This window comes from Balaenoptera borealis (genome assembly GCF_965194805.1).
Source record: "Balaenoptera borealis genome assembly, chromosome: 16".
Lineage (NCBI taxonomy): Eukaryota > Metazoa > Chordata > Mammalia > Artiodactyla > Balaenopteridae > Balaenoptera > Balaenoptera borealis.
This window is the reverse complement of record NC_138872.1, coordinates 59650540-59675934: the sequence shown is the minus strand read 5'-3', so window position 1 is coordinate 59675934 and position 25395 is coordinate 59650540. Positions and strand designations below refer to the sequence as shown.

The 25395-nt window shown below is 46.4% G+C and overlaps 1 protein-coding gene across 5 annotated transcripts in view; it reads left to right on the top strand.

The window, feature by feature from the left end:
• LITAF (lipopolysaccharide induced TNF factor) overlaps positions 1-25395 on the top strand; it is a 109235-nt gene that overhangs the window by 64965 nt on the left and 18875 nt on the right. Inside the window, exon 1 of one of the 5 annotated variants that reach the window (XM_082359765.1) lies at positions 13658-13766. The exons of the other annotated variants lie outside the window; for them this stretch is intronic. The gene's annotated coding sequence lies outside the window, so the exon portion shown is untranslated. Of the gene's footprint in view, positions 1-13657; positions 13767-25395 lie in introns of those variants that run through there. 5 annotated transcript variants of the gene reach the window in all.

Sequence of the window (25395 nt, the reverse complement as noted above, 5' to 3'; positions counted from 1 at the left end):
GTGGGGGGTCTGTTGATTTTCCTAACAGTTTGTGATATCCTCCTTTTGCTCTAAATGGCAGGAGAACCGGCCTGTGTGTGGCGAGGGGGCGTTCCAGCCCCCTCCCCAGCTGGCAGACGCATCACCAGGGCTCTGCCCGACAATCCAGCCCCAAAACTGGTGCGCCTGTTCCATTTTCGAAAATGGAGAGTGACAGCTTAAGGCGTGTCTCCTTTTTTGGATGATCCTGTGGCTTTCTGGAAGGGAAGAGAAGGATGCGTGGAAAAAAACCAGGGAGGCCCTTATAGCCCGCTGGGAGACACAGCCCCTCGGGGTAGGGATTTGGTCTTTTTCACATCAGAAAGTTGTTGACAGCTCAAACAGCACAGCCTCTTTCCTGGAGACTGAGGCAGGGATGTTTATTTTTACTAAAAGGTTTAAAAAGTTCTTTATTTTATTGCAAAAGCAATGCATGCTCATTGTTTAAAAAAGAAAAAACCAAATAGTATAGAATTGTATAAAATAAAGCCCCTGCCTGCCTCCCTCTTCTCTTCAGAGGGAAACTCTCTTGGTTCGTTGGGTCCTTTCTTTTAGATATGTTCCATATCAGGGGTTTTCAAACTTTTTGTTTAGCTATGAGCCACAATGAAAAAATAGATTTTGCATTGTAACCCAGTACACACGGACAGTGGAATATAGGAAGAACAGAAGTTTTATGCAATGATGCTTATTATAAGGAATGCTGGCTGGGGTTGTCTATTCTGTTCTGTTTTGTTCTATGACAGTCTATTCCATTCTATCCCATTTCCTTTAAAAAGAAAGGTGGCTGGTCTTTACCCAGTCACATAATTTCATGTCTCACATGCCTTGGTGTGACCGTCAGTGAAACTACTGCTGTAGATGTTTTTGTTTTTGTTTTATTTATTTATTTTAAAAATATCGATTTATCTACTTATTTATTCGGTTGCACTTGGTCTTAGTTGCGGCTCTTGGGTTCCTTAGTTGCAGCACACGGGCTCCTTAGTTGCAGCATGTGAACTCTTAGTTGCGGCATGCATGTGGGATCTAGTACCCTGACCAGGGATCGAACCCAGGCCCCTGCATTGGGAGGGCAGAGTCTTAACCACTGCGCCACCAGGGAAGTCCCCTGCTGTAGATGTTAATAACACATAACATCATTGTTCTCGACTCCTCGTTCTATGACTTGCTTTTCGCACTTGAGGATTTTTACAGCCCACTTTCCATAAATGGACATAGAGCACTATTTCTTCCTCCTTAATGGCAGCAGAGGAAAAATCATGAGTGGTTTTTCACGAGGTGTTTGTCCAGCTCCTTCTTAACAGCCGTTTGCCTTGTCTCCACGTTGGGCTGTCATCAGCGAGGTTTGGGGGAGGGAATGCCCCATCCATGCACAGCTACAGGGGTATCTGCACAGTGATTCCCAGCATGGGATCCGCAGGTCAGGAAGAAAGCACCCCTCAGACATCGTGATTGCTGCTGGGAATGGCCTGGGGTGGGGGATCATTGAGGTGTGCGTCTAGGGGCACAGAGGACACTTTGCTCCCCCAGGGTCCGCTACACCCAGTGACCTCACAGGATTTTGTTTGTTTTGTATCACACCCTGCTTACGATGCTGGGAAATACATATGTGGGTTTTAGAAATGAGTCAGGTTCCAATTCACTTCTTCTTTCTCCTCCTTTGCTTCCTCTTTTGTCACTCGAGGGTGTTGGAGGAGGGAACCCTCCTCAATCCTGATTCCAAAGCTCTTCCACATCGATGGCTTTTCTGTCTGGAGTCCTTGGGCCTTTTATATTGTGTGACTTGGGCAGTAAGTTCCCAGGGGGTCAAAGCTGGTTCCATGCAAGTGTGTACACGAGTTGGACTGGGACCCCGCAGCTGCAATGCATTAAAATGGGTGCTTTATTTGCAGTCCTATCTTAGGTTCAAATCCTGGTTCTGACACTTACAAGTGGGAAAAACCTTGGGTCTTGGTTGCTTCATCATTTATAAAATGGGGTTTAGAATTCCTACTCTGCGAAACAGGATAGGATAAGTCCGTGGGTAAGCACACAGACTTTATTTATTTTGGTCGTGTCTTGCGGTATCTTAGTTCCCCAGTCAGGGATTGAACCTGTGCCCTCTGCAGTGGAAGTGTGGAGTCTTAACCACTGTACCACAAGGGACTTTAGAAAGAGCCTCTCTGGATTCTGACCTTGGCTTTACACTAACCCCACTGTGTGACCTTGGGCAAGCTACGTAACCTCTCTGTGTCTCGATTTCCTCATCTGTAAAATGGGGAGAATAATAACACCTACCTCTTAGGGTTCTTGCAAGGATTAAATGAGTAAATAAACATGTTAGGCTGATGCCTGGCTATGCATTTATTATTGTTGTTATTATTAAGAATGATGGGTTGTCATGAAGATTAAACAAGATGGTGGATCTAGAGACTTCCCTGGTGGCGCAGTGGTTAAGACTCTGAGATCCCAATGCAGGGGGCCTGGGTTTGATCCCTGGTCAGGGAACTAGATCCCACATGCATGCCACAACTAAGAGTTTGCATGCCACAACTAAGACCCGGCGCAACAAAGAAAAAAAAAAAAAAGATGATGGATCTAAATGCGCTCCTATTGGATTTGGCATGTAGTAAATGATCACAATTTTTTAAAAGAAATGACAGTTTTAGACAGGATATTTTCAGTTTGGAATGCAGTAGGTCTGGTAATGAACATTTAGCCCTGGCTCTGACTAGCTCAGGAGGGAGAAGAAACCTTAGAGGCTCCTGCTCAGGGGTTCTTCGCAAGTGTTTCTTCCACATGTCAGTGTCTCATTTCAGTGTCTCATTTCAGTGGCTCAGGAAGGTGGAGGAGGGGAGGATGGGGGTGAGGGAGACAACTTCCATCCCGGAAGGGTGGGTAGGTGAAAGGGGAAGCGGTGTACTTCGTCTTTTTTGCGGAAAGGCTCTGGAAATAAGGCTTCCTGGGGATGCTCCCAGGTTAGGGCCTCAGGGCTACATGTGCTTGGGGTTGGGGTGCAGAAAAGGGAAGTGGGGGGTGTCAGAGACATCAAGGTGCTCCCCACTTCCCCTCCAGCCTGCCTTCTCTTTATTCCAGTGCCAGGCTTGTGCTGGGCATCTGGGACACATCCGTGAGCAGCATACCATCAGATGTGGAATAATAAACATGATGTCGTTAATGAGAGGGTAGTAAGTGTTACAGAAAAGTGGGGAAGGGGTCAAGAGTGTGAGGGAGGGGCTGTAATTTCAGAGAGGGTGGTCGGGGTGGGCCTGGTTGAGAAGGTAACATTTAAGCAAAGGCTTGAAGGAGGGAGCCAGCCATGTTGATACTTGGGGTGCCAGTGGTGCAGGCAGGGAGAAACAGCCCGTGCAAAGGCCCTGAGGCAGGACGGTGCTGGAACAGCAGGGAGGCCTGTGTGGCTGAAACAGAGTGAGTGAGATTGAGGGTGTTTGGAGACGAGGACAGAGAAGTAGTGAGCCTTAGATCATGTGGGGCTCTGGAGGCCTTAGGGAGGGCCTGATACCTCTCTAGACTGTGGGGAAACTGAGTCAGGAGCTCAGGATGGGTCATGAGTATATTTGCTTGGGTGGGATTTTTTTCTTATCACGGAGCTACGGCTGCTGCTAGCAGATCTAAAGTGTGATTCCAGAAGCAAAGGGCTCATAGGCCTTGTGGGTATTTGGTTTCGACGGAAGAGGTGCTTAAAAACAACGGCAACGTTCGGGGTTAGTAGACGCAAACTATTACATGCAGTAAGGATAAAAAACAAGCTCCTACCGTATAGCACAGGGAACTATATTCAATATCCTGTGATAAACCATAATGGAAAAGAATATGAAAAAGAATGTATGTATGTGTGTAACTGAATCACTTTGCTGTCCAGCAGAAATTAACACAACATTGTCAATCAACTACACTTCAGTTAAAAACAACTACAGCAGCAGCAACAGCAACACAATAATAGTAGCAGTTATGAACACCTGAAGCCTTCCTATGTGCCAGGCCGCTTCCCTTCACGAGTTCGTCTCATTGTCACGACCTCACTGGAGATGCTGGGGCAGCAGAGAAAAGAGAGTCTGGAAGGAGGGGCTGGCTGAGTTCCAGCCACCGGGAAGGAGCCAAGACGGGGACTGGGGCCCAGGCCTTGTGTCAGACTTGATGTCATCACCACTGCTCCATCTATTTCCTCAAACAGAGGGGGCCTGACTGTCCACCTCCCACCCCCAAGCCCTGGTCTGACCCTCTGGAGGTTGGGCAATTCCAGCCTTCCCAGGCCTACAGTCACCACCCCTGGCCTGCACTTCTCCTTCTGGCCGGAAGAGAGACCAGCCTAGAACTGATAGACAAACACTGGCATTCAGGTTCAAATTCCAGGAATTGCAGAATCAGTCTAGCAATGTGCCCGGGAGAAAACCCCAAATGAGGAGATCCCTCTGAAAGTTGAGTGGAAAGGTGGCTCTGGTGTTTGGGGCACCTGGAAAGACAGTGGTGCAAGAGATGGAGAGCCTCTGTGAAACAAGTCAGACCGAGAAAGACAACTATCATATGATGTCACTCACATGTGGAATTTTTTTTTTTTTTGGCTGCGCCGTGCTGCACGCGGATCCCAGTTCCCTGACCAGGGATTGAACCAGCGCCCCGCCCCGCCTCCCGGCGCCCCTGCATTGGAAGTGCGAAGTCCCAACCACTGGACTGCCAGGGAAGTCTCTCACACGTGGAATTTGAAAAAAAAAAAAATCACCAAACTCATAGAAAAAGGGAACAGATTGACGGTTGCCAAAAGCCAGGGATGGGGTGTGTGTGAAGTGGGTGAAGGTGGTCAAAGTGTACAAACTTCCAGTTATAAAATAAATAGGTCCTGGGGAGGTAATGTACAGCATGGTGACCATAGTTAATAATAATACTGCATCATATATTTGAAAGCTGCTAGGAGAATAGATCTTAAAAGTTCTCATCACAAGGAAGAAAAGATTTGTAATTATGTGTGGTGATGGATGTTAACTGCACTTATTGTGGCGATCATTTTGCAGTATGTACAAATATGGAATCATTATGTTGTACACCTGAAACTAATATACAATGTTATATGTCAGTTACATCTCCATACAAAAATATTAAGGAAAAGTGGCCAAGGGCCTCTGTGGGTGCTCCAAGGGAAGAGAGGAACCTGCATGGAGACCTTGGCTGGGAGGTGGAGGTGGGAAGTTGGCTGTTCCCTTTCAGACTAGGGAGGGCCAGGTGTTGCTTGGAAATGCTTATTTTTGTTTTGTGGGTTGTGGCTCTGTAGGAGGCTACATTGGAGGGAAAGGCTCTGAGGTTCAACAGCCTGAAAGATACAGGTCTGGGTGATCTAAAAGGCTCTAAGCACCAAGAAGCTCTCCACAGCGTGGTGACTAAACATGGCGCCAGGCAGCCTGGGTTCAAATTACCACTGCTACCATTACTATCTGTGTGACTTTTGGCAACTTGCTTAATCTCTCTGGGCTCCAATGGCTACATCTGTAAAGTAGAGATGATAATACTTCCCTCACAGGGTTGTTGGGAGCACCATTTGTTAAATAAATATGATTCTGGGATTCAGGCTCCACCCACACCGCCCCTTCTCCCCAGCCAGGGCTGTTGGAATGGATCCCAGAGAACGAAGCTCTTCTGTGCCATGAAGACATTTGTTTCCGGGAAGCTACAGCCGTTAGAAAGAGCCAGGGATGATTGCAAAATCACAGGGTACTCATTATTGATTCATTATCTATCTCCTGCTCCCAACCAGAACATAAAATCCAGGGGAGTTAGGACTTTGCCCTTCGTTTTGTTACCCCAGCTCTAGGCCCTGGAACAGTCCTGGCACCCAGGACACATCAGCTGAGGGAGTGAGAAGGCTGTGCGACAATCTCAGGAGTCAGCTGGACTTGGTTCAAATCCCATCTCCAGGCACCTTCTTGCTGTGTGACTTGGGGCTCGTTACTTAACCTCTCTGGGCCTCAGATGCCTCATCTGTAAAACAGGAGGTGTTTTTTTAAAGAAAAGGAGATAATGGATATGAAAGTGTCCAGTGTCCAGCACCCAGCAGGGGTAGGGTTAGTGTTAGTGTTTCCCATCACTATCATCCATCATCGTCCTCCTTCTTCTGCACTGGGGGTTTATTCTGCATCCTTGGCCCATTGCTGTGGTCAGGGTATATCTTGTTAAATAGAACCACAGGCACACGGCGTGTCATTTAGGTGGTGTTATTGAGGGGATCAGGCCTCTCATCCTGAGGACCTGTTTTTCCCTGCAGTTAATGGGCCACCCCCCAAGCAGGTAACAAAGTTCTCACTCTAGGCAGGCCAGGAAAGGCCCCACTTGCTACTTCTTCTGGGCCTGGTGAAGACAGAGGTCTGGCTAGTTTGGGGACAGTTTCCCACACCTCCAGGGGAAAGGCTGACCCATGTAATTGCAGGTTTGGGGAAACTCACCCCCAGGGCCTCCACCTGGGCCACTGTCTGTAGGTGCCGTCGCTTTGGTGCACCAGGCAGGTAGCATTGCCAGATAGAACAGAGAACGCCCAGTTAAATGTGAGTTTCAGACCAACGAGTGATTTTTTTTTTTTTTTTTTTTTAGTTTAAGTATGTCTTGTACAATGCTGAAAATATATTACAAGTCTGCAACACTGCAACATTCGGGACATACTTATACTAAACAATTACTTGCTGTTTATCTGAAATTCAAATTTAACTGGGAGTCTTGTGTTTTTATTTGCTACATCTGGCAACTCCACCAAGGCCTCTCTCTGCCCCTGAATTCACCCCATTTCAGCTCCAGCTTGGCAGCAGCAGAAGCAAAGGGCTTATCCAGGGCCAGAGTCCGGGCAAGGGCAGTGAGCTAGGATCTGGGCATGGGGAGGACCTCGCCTGTCCCCGGCCTCAGTTTCCCCATCTGTGTAACTCAGCAGGAAGAATCTCGGCTGCACAGGGCTTTTGCAAGGATGAATCGTGTGATGTGTGTGGGAAACGTATTTTGGAAATGAAAAAAGTGTTATGGAAACATTAGTTACCAGAATTCATTGTTATGAATAACACAGATCAGTCAGTGGAGGCTGTTTCTAGCAACTGGTTTCCTTTTTTTTTTTTTTTTTTTGGTTTCCTTTTTTTGAAAATTAGTTTTCCTAAACCAGCAATTTGTGTTTGTTCTTAAAATGTTAGAAAATGGAAAGTAGCAAAAGGAGAAGAAAAATCCTTAATTCTCCTCACTCAGAGACAACTATTTATCACGTTCTTTTATCCTTGAAAAAGTGTGAAGACATTTTTCCAGGTGTATGTATTCTTTTTTTTTTTTCCTTTTTAACAAAAAATGGGATTATAGCCTGCATTCTTTCATGCAAACTGTTTTTCTCCCCTGGCTGCTGAAATTTCAGAATATACCCAGAGGACGTCTTCCCCTTTCTGTCTGGTTCATGTGATGCCAGGGGTGTTGGCATATAATGGGTCCACTTCCCAGATCTTGTTCTGGGCCCTTTCAGGTTAGAATACAGCTGCAAAATCTTCAGTGGGAAGAGAAACAGTCACAGATGTATGTATAATGGCCCCCCCTCTGCTATGTCCTCACAGAGCATACGTGAGATGCCGGTTTACTTTTATTTTTTTAATTGAGATAAAATCACATAATATAAAATTTAACATTTTAACCATTTTAAACTCTACAATTCAGTAAACTTCACAATTCAAAATATTGCACAACCTTCACCATTATTGGCTTCCAGAACATTTTTAGCAACCCCCAAAAGAAACCCCATACCTATTACCCCACTCCTTCCAGCCCCTGGCAACCACCAATCAGCTTTCCGTATCTATGGAGTTTTCCTATTCTTGAAATTTCATATAAATGGAATCATATGATATGTGACCTTTTGTGTCTGGCTTCTTTCACTTAGCATCATGTTTTCAAGGTCCATCCACACTGTCGCAGGTATCAGTATTTCACTTCTTTTTATGATCAAATAATATTCCATCATAAGGGTATACCACATTTTGTTTATCCGTGCATCAGTTAGTGGACATTTGGGTTATTTCCATCTTTTGATTATTGTGAATAATGCTGCTATGAACATTCCTGTACAAATTTTTGTTTGGATACCTGTTTTCAATTCTTTTGTTTATATACCAGGGGTAGAATAGTGGCTGCACCATTTTATATTCCCACCAGCAATGTATGAGGGTTTCAATTTCTTCACATCCTCCCCAACACTTGTTATTTTCCATTAAAACAAACAAAAAAATTTTTTATGACCACCATAGTGGGTATGAAGTGGTTTCTCATTGTGGTTTTGATTTGCATTTCCCTGATGACTAAAGATGTTGAGCATCTTTTCATGTGCTTGTTGGTGTTTGTATATCTTCTTTGTAGAAACGTCTATTCAAGTTCTTTGCCAATTTTTTGTTTAAGTTAAATTTCTGTGTGTGTGTGTGGTAAAATATACATAACATACAATTTATCATTTCAACCATTTTAAGTGTACAGTTCAGTGGCATCAAGTACATTCACAATATTGTGCAATCATCACCACTATCCATCTCTAAAACTTTTTTTTAAAAAAAGACTATTTTTTTAAAAGCAGTTTTAGGTTTCCGGCAAACTTAAGAGGAAGGCACGGAAAGTTCCCTTATACCCCCTATCCCCACAAATGCATAGCCTCCCCCATTATCAACATACCCCACTAGAGTGGTACTGAGACAGGCTGGGACCTGGGACTTGGGACCCTTTGCTGCAGTGCTTGCACCTGGACAAACGTCTCCTTGAGCAACAAAATACGAAGAAACTATATGGGACTAAAAATAGCTGTGTGCATGTGCACTTGGGGCAAATTATGGACAACAAGATACAAAAAGACCAAAAACCCAACTGCCACTTCTGAAGAGTCCCGAGCAAAAACAGGGTACTGTGCATGCACCCTGCACACAACACCACCAAAAGGGTGGGCAACCACCCAAGCTACTCCTTCTGCCCAACCTCTGGCCCCGCCCCTACCCTCATCCCATATCAGGAATCAGCCTACCACCCGCCTCGGGGAGTGACCAAGGGCATCTGTTACTTGTTTTCACTCCCTCCTGCTGCAGCAGGAGCCCCAATAAAGCCTTACCTAAATTTCTTGTCTGGCCTCTTATCAATTTCTATTGATTAGGGAAGGCCAAGAACCTGATGGGTAACAGTATGTTTGTTACAATTGATGAACCTACACTGACACATCATCATCACGCAAGTCCATAGTTTATATTAGGGTTCACTCTTGATGTTGGACATTCAATGGGTTTGGACAAATATAATGACATGTATCCATCATAATATCATACAGAGTATTTTCACTGCCCTAAAATTACTCTGTGCTCTGCCTATTCATTTCATCCTGACCCTCACCCTCACCCTAATTCCTGGCAACTGCTGATCTTTTTACTGGCTCCATGGTTTTGCCTTTCTCCAGCACTTTTTCACCATCCCAATGCCCATTTAAAAAATTGGGTTGATGTCTTTTTGTTGTTGACTTGTAAGGGTGCTTTATAAAATCTGGATACTAGATCCTGATCAAATGTACGATTTGCAAATATTTTCTCCCATTCTGTGGATTGTCTTTTCAATCTCTTGATACAGGCATACTTTATTTTATGCTGCTTTGCTTTATTGTGCTTTGTGGACATAGCATTTTTTTTTTTAGAAATTGAAGGTTTGTGGCAACCCTGCGTTAAGCAAGTCTATTGAAGCCATTTTCTCAAGAGCATTTGCTTATTTTGTGTCCCTCTGTCACATTTTGGTAATTCCCAAAATATTTCAAACTTTTCCATTACTATTATATTTGTTATGGTGATCTGTGATCGGTGATCTTTGACGTTACTACTAAGACTAGCTGAAGACTCAGATGATGGTTAGCAGTTTTTAGCAATAAAGTATGTTTAAATTAAGATATGTACTTTTTTTTTAGACATAATGCTATTGCACACAATAGACTATAGTAGTGTGTAAACATAACTTTAATATTCACTGGGAAACTAAAAAATTCGTGTGAGTCACTTTATTGCAATATTCACTTTATTGTGGTGGTCTGGAACTGAACCCATAATATAGCCGAAGTATGCTATTAGTGTCCTTTTATGCACAAAAGTTTTTAATCTTGATGAAGTTCAATTTATCTATTTTTTCCTTTTGTTGCTTGTGCTTTTGATGTCATATTTGAGAAACCATTGCCTAATCCAAGATCATGAGGATTTACACTTTTGTTTCCTTCTAAGAGTTTTATATTTTTTCCATTTTGAATTCATTTTTTTCTATAGTGTGAGGTAGGGATCCAGCTTCATTGTTTTGCATGTGAGTATCCAGATGTTCCAGCACCACTTGCTGTAAAGACTCTTTTCCCATGGAATGGTCTTGATATCTTTCTCAAAAACCCATTGCCCACAGATGTATGGGTTTATATCTGGAATCACAGTTTTATTTCATTGGTTTATACGTCTATTCTTATGCCCATAACACATGCTTTGATTACTGTAGCTTTGTACTGAATAATAACTTTTGAAATTAAGAAGTGTGAGTCCTCCGACTTTGTTCTTTTTCAAAACTGTTTTGGTTATTCAGAGTCCCTTGCAATTCCATATGAATTTTAGTGCCTGCTTATCTATTTCTGCCAAAGAGGCAGTTGGAATTTAGACAGAGATTACACTGGATCTCTACATAAGTTTGGGGAGTATTACCATCCATGATGGTTAGTTTTATGTGTCAACTTGGCTAGGCTATAGTACCCAGTAATTCAAGTAAACGCTAATTTAGGTGTTGCTGTGAAGGTATTTTGTAGATGTGGTTAACTTCTACAACAAGTTGACTTTAAGGAGATTATTTTGGTAATTTGGGCCTTATCCAACCAGTTGAATGGCCTTAAGAGCAAAATTGAGGTTTCCCAGAAGAATTCCACCTATGGACTAGAGCTTCAGCTCCTGCTCAGGAGTTTCGTATCTATCTCTCTATCTATATCTGTGTATCTATGTGTCTATGTATCTATCTATCTCCGGTTCCATTTCTCTGATAGAACTCCGATAGACCACATGAATATCTTCCCATTTATTTAGGTCTTCTTTAATTTCCTTCAGCAACATTCAGTGAAGAAATCTTAAACTTCCTTAGTTAAACTGTTTTCTGCATTTTGTTTTTGTATTGTTCCTTGCTAGTGTATAGAAATGCCACTGATTTTTTAAATGTTGATCTAGTATCCTGCCACTTACAGAACTTGTTTATTTGCACTAATAGTTTTTGTGGATTCCTTAGGATTTTCTATATACAAGATGATGTCATCTACAAATAGAGATAGTTTTACTCCTTCCTTTCCCATCTGGTTGCTTTTTATTTCTTTTTCTTGCCTAATTGCTCTGGCTAGAACTTCTAGTACAGTGTTGAATAGAAGTTGTGAAAGCAGACATCCTTGCTTGTACTTGATCTCAAGGGGGAAAGCATCCTGTCTTTCACCATGGAGATGATGTTTGCTGTGGGCTTTTCGTAGATGCTCTTTATCAGGTTGTGGAAGTGTCTTTCTATTCCAAGTTTGTTGAGTGTCTTTATATCTCGAAAAGGTGTTGGATTTGGGGGACTTCCCTGGCGGTCCAGTGGTTAAGACTCCACACTTCCACTGCAGGGGGTGCGGGTTTGACCCCTGGTTGGAGAACTAACTAAGGTCCCACATGCTGTGTGGTATGGCCAAAAAATGAAAAAAAAAAAAAAAGGTTTTAGATTTTGTCATATGCTTTTTCTGTGTCTACTGATGACACAGAAAAAGATGATCATGTGGCTGGTTTACTTTTCTTCCCTTCTTGGAAGCGTTGGGTTGGAAATTCCAACTCTGTGGTTTTTTTCAGGGATCAAAAAGGGTTACAGTTTTATAGCTCTCCCCATAAATAATCGCAAACTCACGGATGCAGTAAGTATTTAGGACAGATGAGAAAACAAAACCAGCTCCTGTTGTGGCTCAGCAGTTGGGGGGAGAAAAATGAATGAAGATGGCTTAGCAATGAGTAAAAGAGAAGGAAATTCAGGTGTGCGATTGCTTTTCCCTCAGTAGAAAGGAAGAAGGAAAGAAGAGGATGGGGGAGAGGAAGGAAGGAAGGAAGGAAGGCTGTTTCTTCAAGATTTTGCTCTGACAGATTTTCTATAGGGCTCACCTCTTGCTATCAGTGGTCTGTGATACTCTGGGTTAATGTCAAGACATCAGGTGTTGGGCACAATCCAGCTTTCTCTATAGTTTTAAAACAGGAAAAGATTGGCATCACTAATAACATCTACGTGGCAACTTCTCATGCTGGGGAGAACTTTGAAATCCCCTCCTTTAATTGAGTAATACGTCCAGGGCTGGTAGTAATACGTGGCTGCTGGTAGCTGGGTCCACGTGGTGAAAGGTGGTAAGAGCTTTGGGCAGGAAAGAAGGGGACAGTTTGCTGTAAGACACTGGGCAAGTCACTCTCTGCCTGGGTCTCAGTGTAAAGGTGGGGAGGGTCCCACCACCAGAGGAGTTCTGGGATCCAGATCTCTGAATCCGCAACGGGGATCCTAGGCTCCCCGCCCAAGTGGCTTTTCTCTAGGTAGCCACGTTAGGGTTCCGCCCATTCTCCAGGACTCTGCACTCTTAAAGCCACATCAGCTCATCAGTGCCCTGTAATGACTTCCCAGGGGGCCCTGCTGGGTCAGGGCTGCTATCATTACTGTAGCAGCATAATGGGGGCTCTTATCAGATACGCAGCACCTGTTCAGGGGCAGAGGGTTTTGCTGGAACAGTAGTTACTGATTTCCAGTTTTCAGTGATGGAGTGAGAAAGCACCTAGGGGCCACGGGCCACCCTGGGGGCATACAAAGTACAATAGTTACCAGATAGGGTAAGTTTTTTTTTTTTTTTTAACATCTTTATTGGAGTATAATTGCTTTACAATGGTGAGTTAGTTTCTGCTTTATAACATACGGTAAGTTTTATTTAACGCAATCTGTGTTAAACGCTTTGCCTGCATTAGCTCACCTAATTCTCCCGTAGATCTTATGAGATATGCACTGTTATGCCCATTTTACAGATAGGAGACTGAGGCTCAGAGAAAGTGGGCACTTGGCCAAAGGCACATAGAGCATCTTGGGCTGTCTGGATGCGTCTGACTGTACAGAAATTTGTTATGGGGAGAGAAGGGCCGCCCTCCGGAGGGCAGGGAGCACTGGATCCCTTGGCGCGGGATCTGGAACTCGAGGGTGGGGGTCCGCGTAGTCTGAGGGTGGGGAAGAAGGAATGCCAGACATGGGGGACCCATGCGAGCCGGGGAGAGCAGGGGGTGGAAATCAGGAGGGGAGATTCAAGGGTGTCCGGGCACGTGGCGGGGATCGACGAGCAGGGGCAGAATCCGAAAGGGGAGACACCAGTATGGGGCGAGTGGGGTCTGGGCTGAAACTGGGGGTTCCAGGGAGTGAACGGGGTCTGGGGTGTAACCCGGGGTGTTTCGAGGGTAGTGGGAGATCGGGGGGGTGGAGGGGAAGGGCAGAAGCCGGAGGGTCGCAGGTCCCTGGCGGGCTCTCAGGCCCGGGTTAGCGGACCCCGCAGGTGGCTGGGCGCGGGTCCGGACCGCGCGCGGAGGCGTGGAGAAGCCGGAAGCCGAAGCCGCAGCGTCCCGCCCCGGCCGGTCCAGCTCCCGCCCCCGCCGCCCGGAGCTCCTCCCCGCCGCCCGCCCGCCAGCCCTCCAGCCTGCACCGCCAGCTCAGACCTCCCGGCTCGACTGGCTGCGCAGGCGGCGGTGAGTGCGGCGCGGGAGGGCGGGCGGCCGGGGCGCGGGTGGGGGGCGCGGATGGGGGCGGGCAGCGGCCGGGGCGCGGATCGGGGGTACCCCGGGCCGGCGGTGGGGAGCGAGCGGGCTCCGTGCGGCGCGAGCACCTGCTCCGGGCTCCACGCGGGTCGTGGCGGCCGGGAACCCTGACGGGTCCCCGGGGTCGAGGTGGGGTGGAGGGCGTCGAGGTCCCGCCTCGATCTTCCGTGCGGGGCCGGTGAGGCCGGGTTTCCAGCCTCTCGGCGCCTGTTCCCGCCGCGGGACGGGCTGGTTCCGTTCCTGCTCTGCTAAGTGGGCAGATCGCCCGCGGATCGCGCGCGGTGGGGTCGCCCCGCCCCAACCTGAAAGCGCGCCCCTTCCTACTCGCGGGGCCGCCTCCCCGGAGAGAACGCCCCGAGGCTTTTCAGGAAAGTCTCGACTCGCTCTGGTGGCAGCTATCTCAAAGTTGAGATTTCCAGAATCCTCACCCGGTGATTCAGAAACAAAACCAAACAACAAACAAAAAAGCCCGACGAATTTCCGGACGCCGGTCCCAGAAATTCGACTTTTAGGGGCCACGGCATCTGCGTTTTTCCCCTGACTCCGGGGGTTCCCCGCAGGATTCAGGACGGCTCTCAGCCGGTGACTGTGTGGACACCCGAGGGCCTAGGGAGCCCCCGGCAGATGAAAATCCGGGACACAGAGCAGAGGGAGCCTGGGCCCTGGCTAGACGCCCCCTTCATGGGGGGTAAGGTGGGCACTCTGTGAGTGCAGGGCTGGGCCGGGACCCCATCCACTGCCGGTGCTGGATGGATGCCAGTGGCACATGCCGGCGAGGTGGACATCGCCCCTCCCTACCAAGATGGGCAGGTCGCCCCCTCCCCTCTGCTGTACAGGCCCCTGTGGATCTGGGCAGTGGGGTCATTGTTGTGCCAGAAGCTCTTGGTCAGGGTCAGGGAAAGGAGGTGATGGGAAATGGGTGTATTCTGGAAGGGCTGTGCATTCCAGTGATCCGGCCAGCTGGTCTTTGAATAGTTTTCTGGTGGCTTTTGTGCTTCCCATAAGTGGGGCTGATGTCATTGCCTGTTGGACTGAGCTTTGGTGGCTGGGAAATCCAGTTTCTGGAAGCCACAGGACCTTCCCATCTTAGCCCATCAGGGTAGACTCTCCCACCGGTCTTCCCAAGGGGAATAAATCCTTGGCCTGGTGAGCTGGCCCTGGTTCAGGCGCTGTCTGGAACGCAGGTTGGCCCTGCAGTTCCCCTGGGGCCCTTTTAAGGAAAGACATGGTTTGCATTAGTGTGTGCTTGACTGCCTCCCTTACCTTCCTACTCCCACCCCAAGACGTCTCTGGGTGACTCTTTTAAAATGGGCCTAACCTGGATGCCGTGTAGTGGGATGAGCTGGTATCTGGGACTCCACCAGCATGTTTGCTTTTATCACAATTGGCTCGGAGTCCAGAGAGCAGGTGACTTGCTCTACCTGGCATAGAGTAACACCCATGCTGCACTTGGCTTACCTCTCAGCCAGTCCTTGCTCTGGAATTTAAATGTGCACCAGACTCTCTAAGAAACATTTATTGTAGATCTACGATGGGAGAGGCCCATCTTCCCTCTTCCCTGTTACTTTAAGGCATGAGTAATGCGTGCTTTTATTCAAGTTTGTAAAAGTATCCTTGTTGTAATGTTTTCGTGGATTAAGTGACTCGGTGATTGATCTGAGATGGAGAATCAATTTCTGAAGTCTCTAAAATACTAGATTGAAGTCATTTCGCTGTCTCTGGAGAGTAGTAAACTTCCCTTTGTTCCTGTGGTCACTTTTACGGGATAGCTGTGGGGAAATAAAGTGCTACCCTTGCCTCGTAAAGGACACAGAAGAAATGGCTCCCGGTCCTGAGGGGTTTATGCTGTGGGTGGAGAATGGAAACACACACAGGTGAAAAGCCAGTGCTCAGCAATGCCCTTGTGACTCTGGAAGGATTGAAAGGAATGGAAAGGAGGGAGCTGTGAGCTGGGGGCCAGGTTAGTCAGGGAAAGTTTCATAGAAAAGCAGAGGCCTGAGTACATGTAGCAGAAGGTACACGTGGACTAGATGGGCAGCATTCCGAATGAGCAGAAGGGGCTCAGCAAAGCTTCAGAGGAGGCACAGACTAGCCCATAGTTGAGGACAGTAAAAGGGGAACCACTGAGAGCAAAGGAACCGGAAGGCCTAAGTTCATTTTCAAGGAGATAGGGCATGCTTTGTGGCCATTACCCACAACCAGAGGTGCTATGGTGCCACTCTGAGAACGGGAGTATGCCATCAGGGACTTAAAATTCTCCCACCGAAGATGAATCAACCCCAGCTACAGTGACGGTGGAAAAAGCGAGATCTGACATGAAGTCCTAGAGTCTTGGCACCGTGACTTGTCCTTATTTGTGCTTTTACTGCAACAAAAATAGCTCAGTGGGCGAGGTGGTCCATCTCATCATGCAAATAAGGCCTCCTTAACTCTGGGTACTTCAGTACTGACGTGTTTATGGTGTCTTTGGTGCCCATTTGGCCCCCCCATGGCCTGTTCTGAACTTGACTGGTGTTTACTTATCTTAACATTGTTATTTGAGTTCTAAGTGGTACTTTCCCGGGTTCTCACAATTTCATCTTATTGTTTGCACTCTGGGCAGTCAGGATTACACTTTGGTAGGGAATGAAGTTGTCCCTTAGCCGCAGGTTATTTCAGCAGAAGAACTGTGTGTAGTTTCATAGGGTTTAAGGCCTGGACAGAAGAAAGGAAATATCAAGGGTGTCTGTGTGGTGATTCCCTGTTCACCTAGTAGGTAGGAAGTTAATTCACCAAGATCGGAAAAGCCAGAGGCACTTTCTTCTTTGTGGGTGAAGAAGGTAACTTCAGGGAAAATGATGATGGAGAATTGAAGCTTACTTAGCTCATGGAGTTTTAGAATTGACAGCGTTCCTGGGGTAAATTTAAGAGCTTCGCATTGACTTGCCCTAACCTTGATTCCAGGGAGGTTATTCATAAAGGCTGCATTGATAGTTTTTAAAGTTATGTAAAAAATAACAATATTACAGAAAGCGTGAAAGATAAAGAAGATTATCAGGTATAATCTCACCCTGTGAACGAAACAACTAGCATCAGTTTTCCTTATTTGGCAGTTTTATCTTTTGTCATGGTGCCTGCTTTTTTATGAAATTATAATCAGGGTACATATCATTTTGTCTCCTGATGTAGTCCCATTAATATTCTCATTGTGCTGTTTCATCAAAAACTATCATTCATGTGGAAACTGGGGATGTGGTTTCACCAGGAATCCAGGGGGAAATTGCCCTCTCTGATTCTGGGGGAGCAACCCAGCTCCCCAGTGGAAGGATTTTCCATTCTACAAATCACTGTAATTTGTAGTTATGCCATCTTTGAACCTGGCTCTCAGATTGTGGTCACTTTATCTTTGACTTGTGAAACAGACTGAATTTAGAAGATGTCATTTGAAAACATGTCTCTGAAATCTTTCCCTGTGAGCTTTGGTATTTTTGAACTAAGGGAGACCGAATCTGAATTTGTTTTGGGGTCCATTAGCCTAAAAACTTTAGTGTAATTTCTCACTTCCTTTCCCAAAGAGAGTTGGAGATCCCAATTTCCCCTTTTGTCTAAATTCTTCCTCCTTACTGACTGAGCGTTTAAGAAGCACCATTTGCCTGGGACGTTTTCTGGTGCCATAAACAGGTTAAATTACATTACAGCAAACACAGCGTCGCAGAATCTTTGTGTTTTAAAGATTGCTAGCCAGTGGCCTTTAGTTTAAGAATTTTGAACAATATTTGATTGGCTAAATGTAGAAGTCAGATAGTTCGTTAGGGTTTTTGAAATCAGGTTTCACTTGTGCTCACATTATTGTAAAGAACATTTTTCTCTAGAGACTGTGAAAGACCAGCTCTCTTTGACCTCCTCAGCTGGTTCTCCACCTTGTGTACAAACTAGACTGTTTTCTTAGGGGACCTGACAATTTGCATGTGTGTGTGTGTCCTTCTTTTGCTGAAGGAATGCCTTTTTTTCCTGGGGTCATTTCTGTGATGTATACTCGGAGCAAGATTCTTTTCTGGGGCCGGACGGTGGGGGCAGAGAGTGGAATTGAATAGTCTTCCTCTTTTTCTTCCTGAAAGAACTGATCTTAGAGGATTAAGTTGGTGGTGAAAAAGCTGCTTTATCTTCTCTCTGAAGGCTTTGCCCTTTTGTATGTTGATCTGATACCTAAATCTAGAAAACAGGAGGATATATTTTTAGAAGAGTTTATCACCTACCTGTGGTTAAAACCACTTTGTGAGAGTTTTAAAATCTATCTTAAGGGAGGGGGTACAGATCTGTGGCCGGGAATCAGTGTGCATTCAGCTGGGAGGTTTGGAGATTCACTAAACTCTAAGGCCCATTTGCTTAAATATGGTGATATCTATCTATCTATCTACCTACCTAAGTATCCATCCACTCATCCTCAGTGAGAAATAATAGAAACCCTGATCATCACCCCCGCCTCCACTTAACCTTTCCCATTTAACCAAAATACACTTGAGAAAAAAAAAAAAAACTTAAAAAAGTAAACCTTAAAATTTTTTTTGTTTTTGTTTTTAAAAACTGAACTTGAATGCTTTTGAGTGAAGCCTGCCTGCTCCAGTTCATCTTATAGTTTAATTTTAGATTTGCAGGAAAGTAGCAGTTAGTGCAGGAGTTCTCATCTACCCCTCACCCAGTCGTCCTGTCTACCCCCCCCGCCCCCCCCACAACATCTTACATCATCACCGCAGGACATTTGTCAAACTAGGAAACTGACATTGGTACCTCACTGTTAATCACATTCCAGACGTTATTTGGAGTTCACCAGTGTTTCCGCCAATGTCCCTTTTCTGTTCTAAGATCCCACCCAGGGTACCATACTGCATTTAATCACCCCATCTCCCAGTCTCCTCCGGTCTACTACAGTTTCTCAGTCTTTCCTTTCCTTGTTTTTCATGACTTTCTGGAGAGTACCGGGCAGAGATTTTATAGAATTACCCTCACATTGGGTTTGTCTGATGTTTTTTCTCATGATTGCACTGGGGTTATGGGTTTGGGGGAAGAAGGCCACAGAGATGAAGGGCTCTTTGCATCACATCACATCAGGGGGTACGTGATACCCACGTGACATTGCTAATGATGTTAACTTTTGTCTCTAGGTTAAGGTGGTGTTCGCCAGTTTTCTCCATTGTAGATAGTTACTCTTCTTCTCTTTTCCTAGACTATTCTTTAAAAGCAAGGTACTAAATCCAGTCCACACCTAGGAGAGGGAGGGGCTAGATTAAGCTCTACCTCCTGGAGGGAGGGGGCTTCTACACATACCATTTGGAATTCTTCTGTAAGGAAGATTTGTCTTCTTTATTTAGGAAATACTTCTCTAGTTATAAGATAAGTAAGTACTCGGGATGTAAATGTATAATAAAGGTAATTAATATGGCTGTACATTATAAATGAAACTTATTAAGAAAGTAAATCCTAAGAGTTCTCATCGCAAGGCACAGAATTTTTTTCCTATTTCTTTAGTGTTGAATCTTTATGAGAGGATGGCTGTTCACTGAACTATTGTGGTCAGCATTTCGTGATGTATGTAAGGCAAATCATTATGTTGTACACCTTAAACTTACACAGTGCTGTATGTCAGTTATATCTCAAACTGGAAAAGAAAACTACCCCCCAAAAATACACTCTTTCAAAGAACGTGCACTATAGATTCCCCCATCGTATGTGGGATATATATACGCCATATGTGCGCATGAAATCTCAGCTCTGCCAGGAGGTTGTCTGTGCATTGCTTTCTCTAAAGCTCTGGGGGATCCAGAGAAACATGGAAGATAGCCCTTCCCTGGAGGGGTGTAATGCGGTCCAGTTAGGGAAACAGAATCTAATTTGCAGACAGGAAGCAATTAGGACACAGGGGGAAGGCTTCTGTCATCCAGGGCTGGGTTGTACAGGATAGGCAAGGGGAAGCGGGGCATGCCTTAAAAGACTGCAGTAGCTAACGTTTACCACCCTGTTCTCACCTTAAGTCTTGCTAAAGGCAAGACTGTTCTATAATTTTCAAAGGTATGACAGTTATAAAAGCTACAGTCATCTGGACTATGGCCAGAATTGAGAAAATAAGCAAATAGGAGTCTCCCAAGTAATGCAGGTATTTATCATCAAGATAAATGCCCAAGCTTGTTTACTTTCCTCATGGGAGGCACCCAAGGAAACTAGTAATTCATACTTTACACAGAGTTCTTACACACTGGGTTCTGGTTTTCCAGTTCTCGGAAGCTTTGAAGCAGCAAATGGAGGAGTAGGATGGGGGCTGCCAGCAGCCTGGGGTATCACAGAACCACAAGATGGTGACACAAGCATTTCCCTTCCTCCCTCCCTCCCTCCCTTCCTTCCTTCCAATCTTCCTTCCCTCCCTCTCTCTCTTTCTCTCTCTCTTCCTTTCTTTCTTGACTTTAAGAAGGCAGAGAGAAATAATAGGGGATCACTTTAGAAAATGGTTAAGAGATTTTCAGGGGAGAGATATTGAAAAAGGGGCCTCGATCAGAATGAAGCAACACCAGAAGTTATGAGACTGGAGTTTTTGTTGTGTTGAGACGTGATCTGGGGAGAAGACCCCTTGGCTATGGGCCTTTGGGCCTTTGATGTGTGTTTATACTGACGGGGAGTTGTTGGATGGCTTCTGCTGTGGTTGCTTTCTCCTGGTATTCTAGGTTTTGAGGCTTATTTTTAGAATCTGAATTCTCCCTGGCAGGAGTTGAAAACTTTGGGGGGCTTTTCAAGTCGCTCTTGGGCTGCTGGTTAATGAAACAGAACCTGCGTGAGGGTCCCTCCCCAGAAGGTCCAGCCTGGTAGCCTGGTCCCCACCTCACCTGGGCCAGGCTCTTTGTTTTTTTTTTCTTGGCTGTGCTGTGCGGCATGCGGGTCCCCGACCAGGGATAGGACCTGCCCCCCTTGCAGTGGAAGCGTGGAGTCTTAACCACTGGACCGCCAGGGAAGTCCCAGGGCCAGGCTCTTGATGGCGAAAGTGCTCCTGTAACCCGACCCCACCCTCCTGGCCAACCACTGCTCACCCCCCCACAGGACACAGGTGTGCCTGCCTCTGTGTCTTCTGCCATACTGTTCACCCTCCTCCTGTTCTGCCCTCGCCTGTGTCCTTCTCTTGTCTTAGACCCTCCACTTGCCTTAGAATCTGGGCTCAGTTTCCCCTTTGCGTTTGCTCCCATATCTCCCCGTGTTGGTTAACTTTGCCTCCCTAAATGGGTTCCTTAAGGCCAGTGAGGGAGGGTCCATGCCTCCCCAATCCCACATCCGCCATCAGCCTTCAGAACCTCCCGCCTGAAAAATGGATCATAGCATAAAATGTGAAGAGAAGAATTTTATTTTGGCCAATAGGATGTTGTTAGTACAGATTTGGGGCTGATATAGCAGAAACGGTGGAGTGCACATCTTTTCACCAAAGAGAAGTAATCAGTAACTTTAATGATGACGTCATTTCACCCAGAGGTGGGAGGACAAGAGAGACCAACCTGGGGAGGGCAAATATGGGTTTGCAGAAGTGGCTCTTTTTCCCCATTAAAAAAAAAAGTTTTGGGACTTCTCTGGTGGCGCAGTGGTTAAGAATCCACCTGCCAATGCAGGGGACATGGGTTCGAGCCCTGGTCCAGGAAGATCCCACATGCCAGTTGCAGAGCAACTAAGCCTGTGCACCACAACTACTGAGGCTGTGTTCTAGAGCCCGTGAGCCACAACAGCTGAGCCTGCGTGCCACAACTACTGAAGCCCGTGCACCTAGAGCCTGTGCTCCGCAGCAAGAGAAGCCACCTCCATGAGAAGCGCGCGCACCGCGATGAAGAGTAGCCCCCGCTCGCCACAAAAGAAAGCCCGTGCACAGCAACGAAGACCCAACGCAGCCAAAAATAAATAAATAAATAAATAAATAAAATTTATTAAAATAAAAGGTTTAATGTATTTTATTTTAAATTTCATTAATTTTAAAACTTATTTTATTATAAATATATCATAATTAATATAAATAATTAAATTATAATTAATAGATTATAGAACTGTAAATTTTTAAAGTTATAAATATGTTTAACTTATTAATTTTTTCTTAATTTAATTTTCTGATTATGTAATATTGCTATGGCTCAGTATACAAAAGATCAACTTAGGGTATAAGAGTGAAAAGCATTCATCTGGCTGCATCCCCCAGTGCACCTCCCCCCTCTGCTTACAGGCAACCACTATTACCAGTTTCTTTGTTTCTTTTCTTTTTTTTTTCTTCTTTTTGGCCACGTCATGCAGCAGTGAAAGCGCGGAGTTCTAACCACTGGACTGCCAGGGAATTCCCAGTTATCAGTTTCTTGTGTATCCGTTTGGAGGCATTTTATGCATATTTCACAAAGAAATACATACATCCTTCTTCGTTGTACCCAAATGATGGCCTATGACAATAAACACCATTTGGGCTTTTTTCATGCACTGATACATCTCGGAGATAACTACGTTTCTGCACATAAACTTCCTCATTCTGTCTTTTTTTTGGGGCTGCGTTGGGTCTTCGCTGCTGCGCGCGGGCTCTCTCTAGTTGCGGTGAGCTGGGGCTACTCTTCGTTGTGGTGCGCGGGCTCTAGGGCACGCGGGCTCAGTAGCTGTGGCACACGGGCTTAGTTGCTCTGCAGCATGTGGGATCTTCCCGGACCAGGACTCAAACCCGTGTCCCCTGCATTGGCAGGCAGATTCTTAACCACTGCGCCACCAGGGAAGCCCCCCTCATTCTGTCTTGATGGTTGCATACCATTCCCTTGTGTGGATGCGCCATAACTGGTCTACCCAGGCCTCTGCTGATGGACAATTAGGTGGTTTCTGGCAACATTGCAGTGAGTACCCTTGTGTGCTCATCATTTTGTCGCTGCACCCACGCATGGGGTCAGCTGTGATACAGATTCCTAGAGGAGGAATTGCTGGGTTAAAGGACTCATGCATGTTAAATTTTGGTAGATGCTTCTGTTGTGTGAGACTCAGGTTACCTTCCTACCGGCTCTGGGAGAGAGGCCTGTTCATCCACACCCAGGCCAGCTCTGTGTACGATCAAACCCTGCTCTTTGCTGGGGTGAAAATGGCAAATCTAATGATGGGTGAAAAAGATCTTGGTATCAGTTGTGGATTTTTTAAAACACAGACCTTTCGTTTTATTTATTTATTTATTTATTTATTTAATTGACGTATAATCGATTTACAATGTGTTAGTTTCTGGCGTATGGCAAAGTGATTCCGTTATACATGTATATACATATTCTTTTTCATTATGGTTTATTACAGGATATTGAATATAGTTCCCTGTGCTATACAGCAGGTCCTTGTTATTTATCTATTTTGTGTATATTAGTGTGTACCTGCTAATCCCAAACTCCTAATTTATCCCTCCCCACCTTCCCCCCTTTGGTAACCATAAGTTTGTTATCTCTGTCTATCAAACCTTTCACTTTAGAATAGTTTTAGATTTACAGAAAAGATGCAGAGCTGGTGCAGAAGTGCCCTACGCTCCATCCAGCCTCCCCTACTGTTAGCATCTTACATCATCAGGGTGTATTCGCCACAACTAAGAAACTGACATTGGTAACTTCCTGTAAACCAAGCTCCAGACTTTTTGAGTGTCAGCAGTTTTTCCACTGGATTCCATTCCAGGGTCCAATCCAGGATCCTACCTTTTGTTCGGTTGTCACCTGTCATTCTCCTTTGGTCTGTGACAGTTTCTCAAACTTTCCTTTTTCCATGACCTTGGCTGTTTTGAGTTCTGGCCTGGTCCCCTGTAGAAAGTCGCCCAATTTGGGTTTGTCTGGGGTTTTCTTGTGATGAGCCTGGGGTCAGGGGTTTCGGGGAGCCAGGCCACCAAGCCAGAGTTCCCTTTTCACTCTGTCAGATCAGCAGGTGTGTGATGTCCACATGACTTCTCACTGATGATATTAAGCTTGACCATCTGTCTCTGAGTCGCTTTAACTGTATCTCCCTGCTTTGGAGAGAGATAAGCATCTTTCTGTATGTGAAGACTGGGTTGGCTGGGGTGGGGGTGGGGTGGGGGGGAGCTGTCCAGGGGTGGGTCGTGGTCAGCATGATGGGTGTGGGGTTGAGGAGTTCGGGGGACCGTGGGCATTGCGTGCGGACCCCCGAGTCCCCGGGGACCTGCTGTGGACGGGCTGACGGGGAGGCACAGCCCCTGAAGGTAGAGGTGCAGGGCCAGGCCAATGAGGCAGTCCTTCCAGAGGAGATGCCAGCAGCCTTGGGAGAAGAGGACAGGAAACGGGAAGTGGGCTTGGAGGGGTCATGGCCAAGGGAGGAAGGAGGCTGGTGGTCAGGGGTGAATCCGTGGACACGGAAGAGAAGCAGGGAGTCACAGGGGCTGAGGACCCAGGCTGAGGGAAGACAGGGGTTTTGTTTTTTACCTTTTAATAAGGAAAGATTTGAACCAACCTAGAGATCAGGAGAGAAGCCAGCTGAGAGGGCAGGGGTTGGCAGGAGGGGTCATTGTTGGAGCAAAGTCCCCCGGACGTGGCGGGACGTGGCGGGGTGGCCATACTTGTGGGCTTTAAGTGGAGTTTGAACCAGAGAAGGGCTCCTGCAGTACCGAGGGCGGGCGGACAGATGCCTGGGAGCTGGGGTGGGAGGTTGAGGGGCTCAGGTCTCTGATGGGGGGCACCTACCGTGGGAGGGAGAGAGCCCCCTTGGGAGTCTGCAGGGCCAGAGGGGGATTGGGCAACCTAGCTAGGAGGGGGCAGGTTTGTTTGCTCTGGCTGCTGTAACAAATTACAAGCCTAGTAGCGGAAATAACACGTTTATTATCCTACAGTCTGGAGCTCAGAAATCCAAAGTGGGTGTCACTGGGTGACACTCAAGGTGCTGCATTCCTCCTCGAGGCTCTAGGCCGGAATCCATCTAGCAGCCGCCTGCATGTCTTGGCTCGTGGCTCCGTGGGCCAATTTCAAAGCCAATGGGCCTCTTCTCTCTTTCAGGCCCTCCTGCTTCCCTATTCTAAGGACCCCTGTGGTTGCCTCAGGCCCACCTGGATCATCTTCTCATCTCAAGGGCCTTAACTTCATCACAGCTGCAGAGTCCCTTTTGCCATTTAAGGCATGTTGTGGGGATTAGGATGTGGACAGCTTTAAGGGGCATTATTCTGTCTGTGCACTGCAGGTGGGAGGGTCAGACTGTAGGGGGTTTGGACAAACAAGTAAAGGCGTGAAGGTAGAGGCCTCAGAACAGGGGCATGTGGTGTGATGGGGTCTGTGCTTGGGTCCTCCTGCCTCCTGGCAGTGAGACCTCTGTGTCACTGAGGGCAAGTGACCCCCTCCCCGGATTTTACTCTGCTTCCCTGTAAGTAATTAGAACTAATGCTTTTGTAGTGACCCGCGTGCCCAGTGTTCTGGGCACATCCAACTTGCAACACTGTGAAGGTGTGGGTACGATTGTTAGCCCATTTTCCAGATGAGGAAACCAAGGCACGGAGAAATGAAGCAACTCACCCAAGTTCACACAGCCTAGACGTGGCAGAGTTGGGATTTGAACCAAGGAAGTTTGGTCC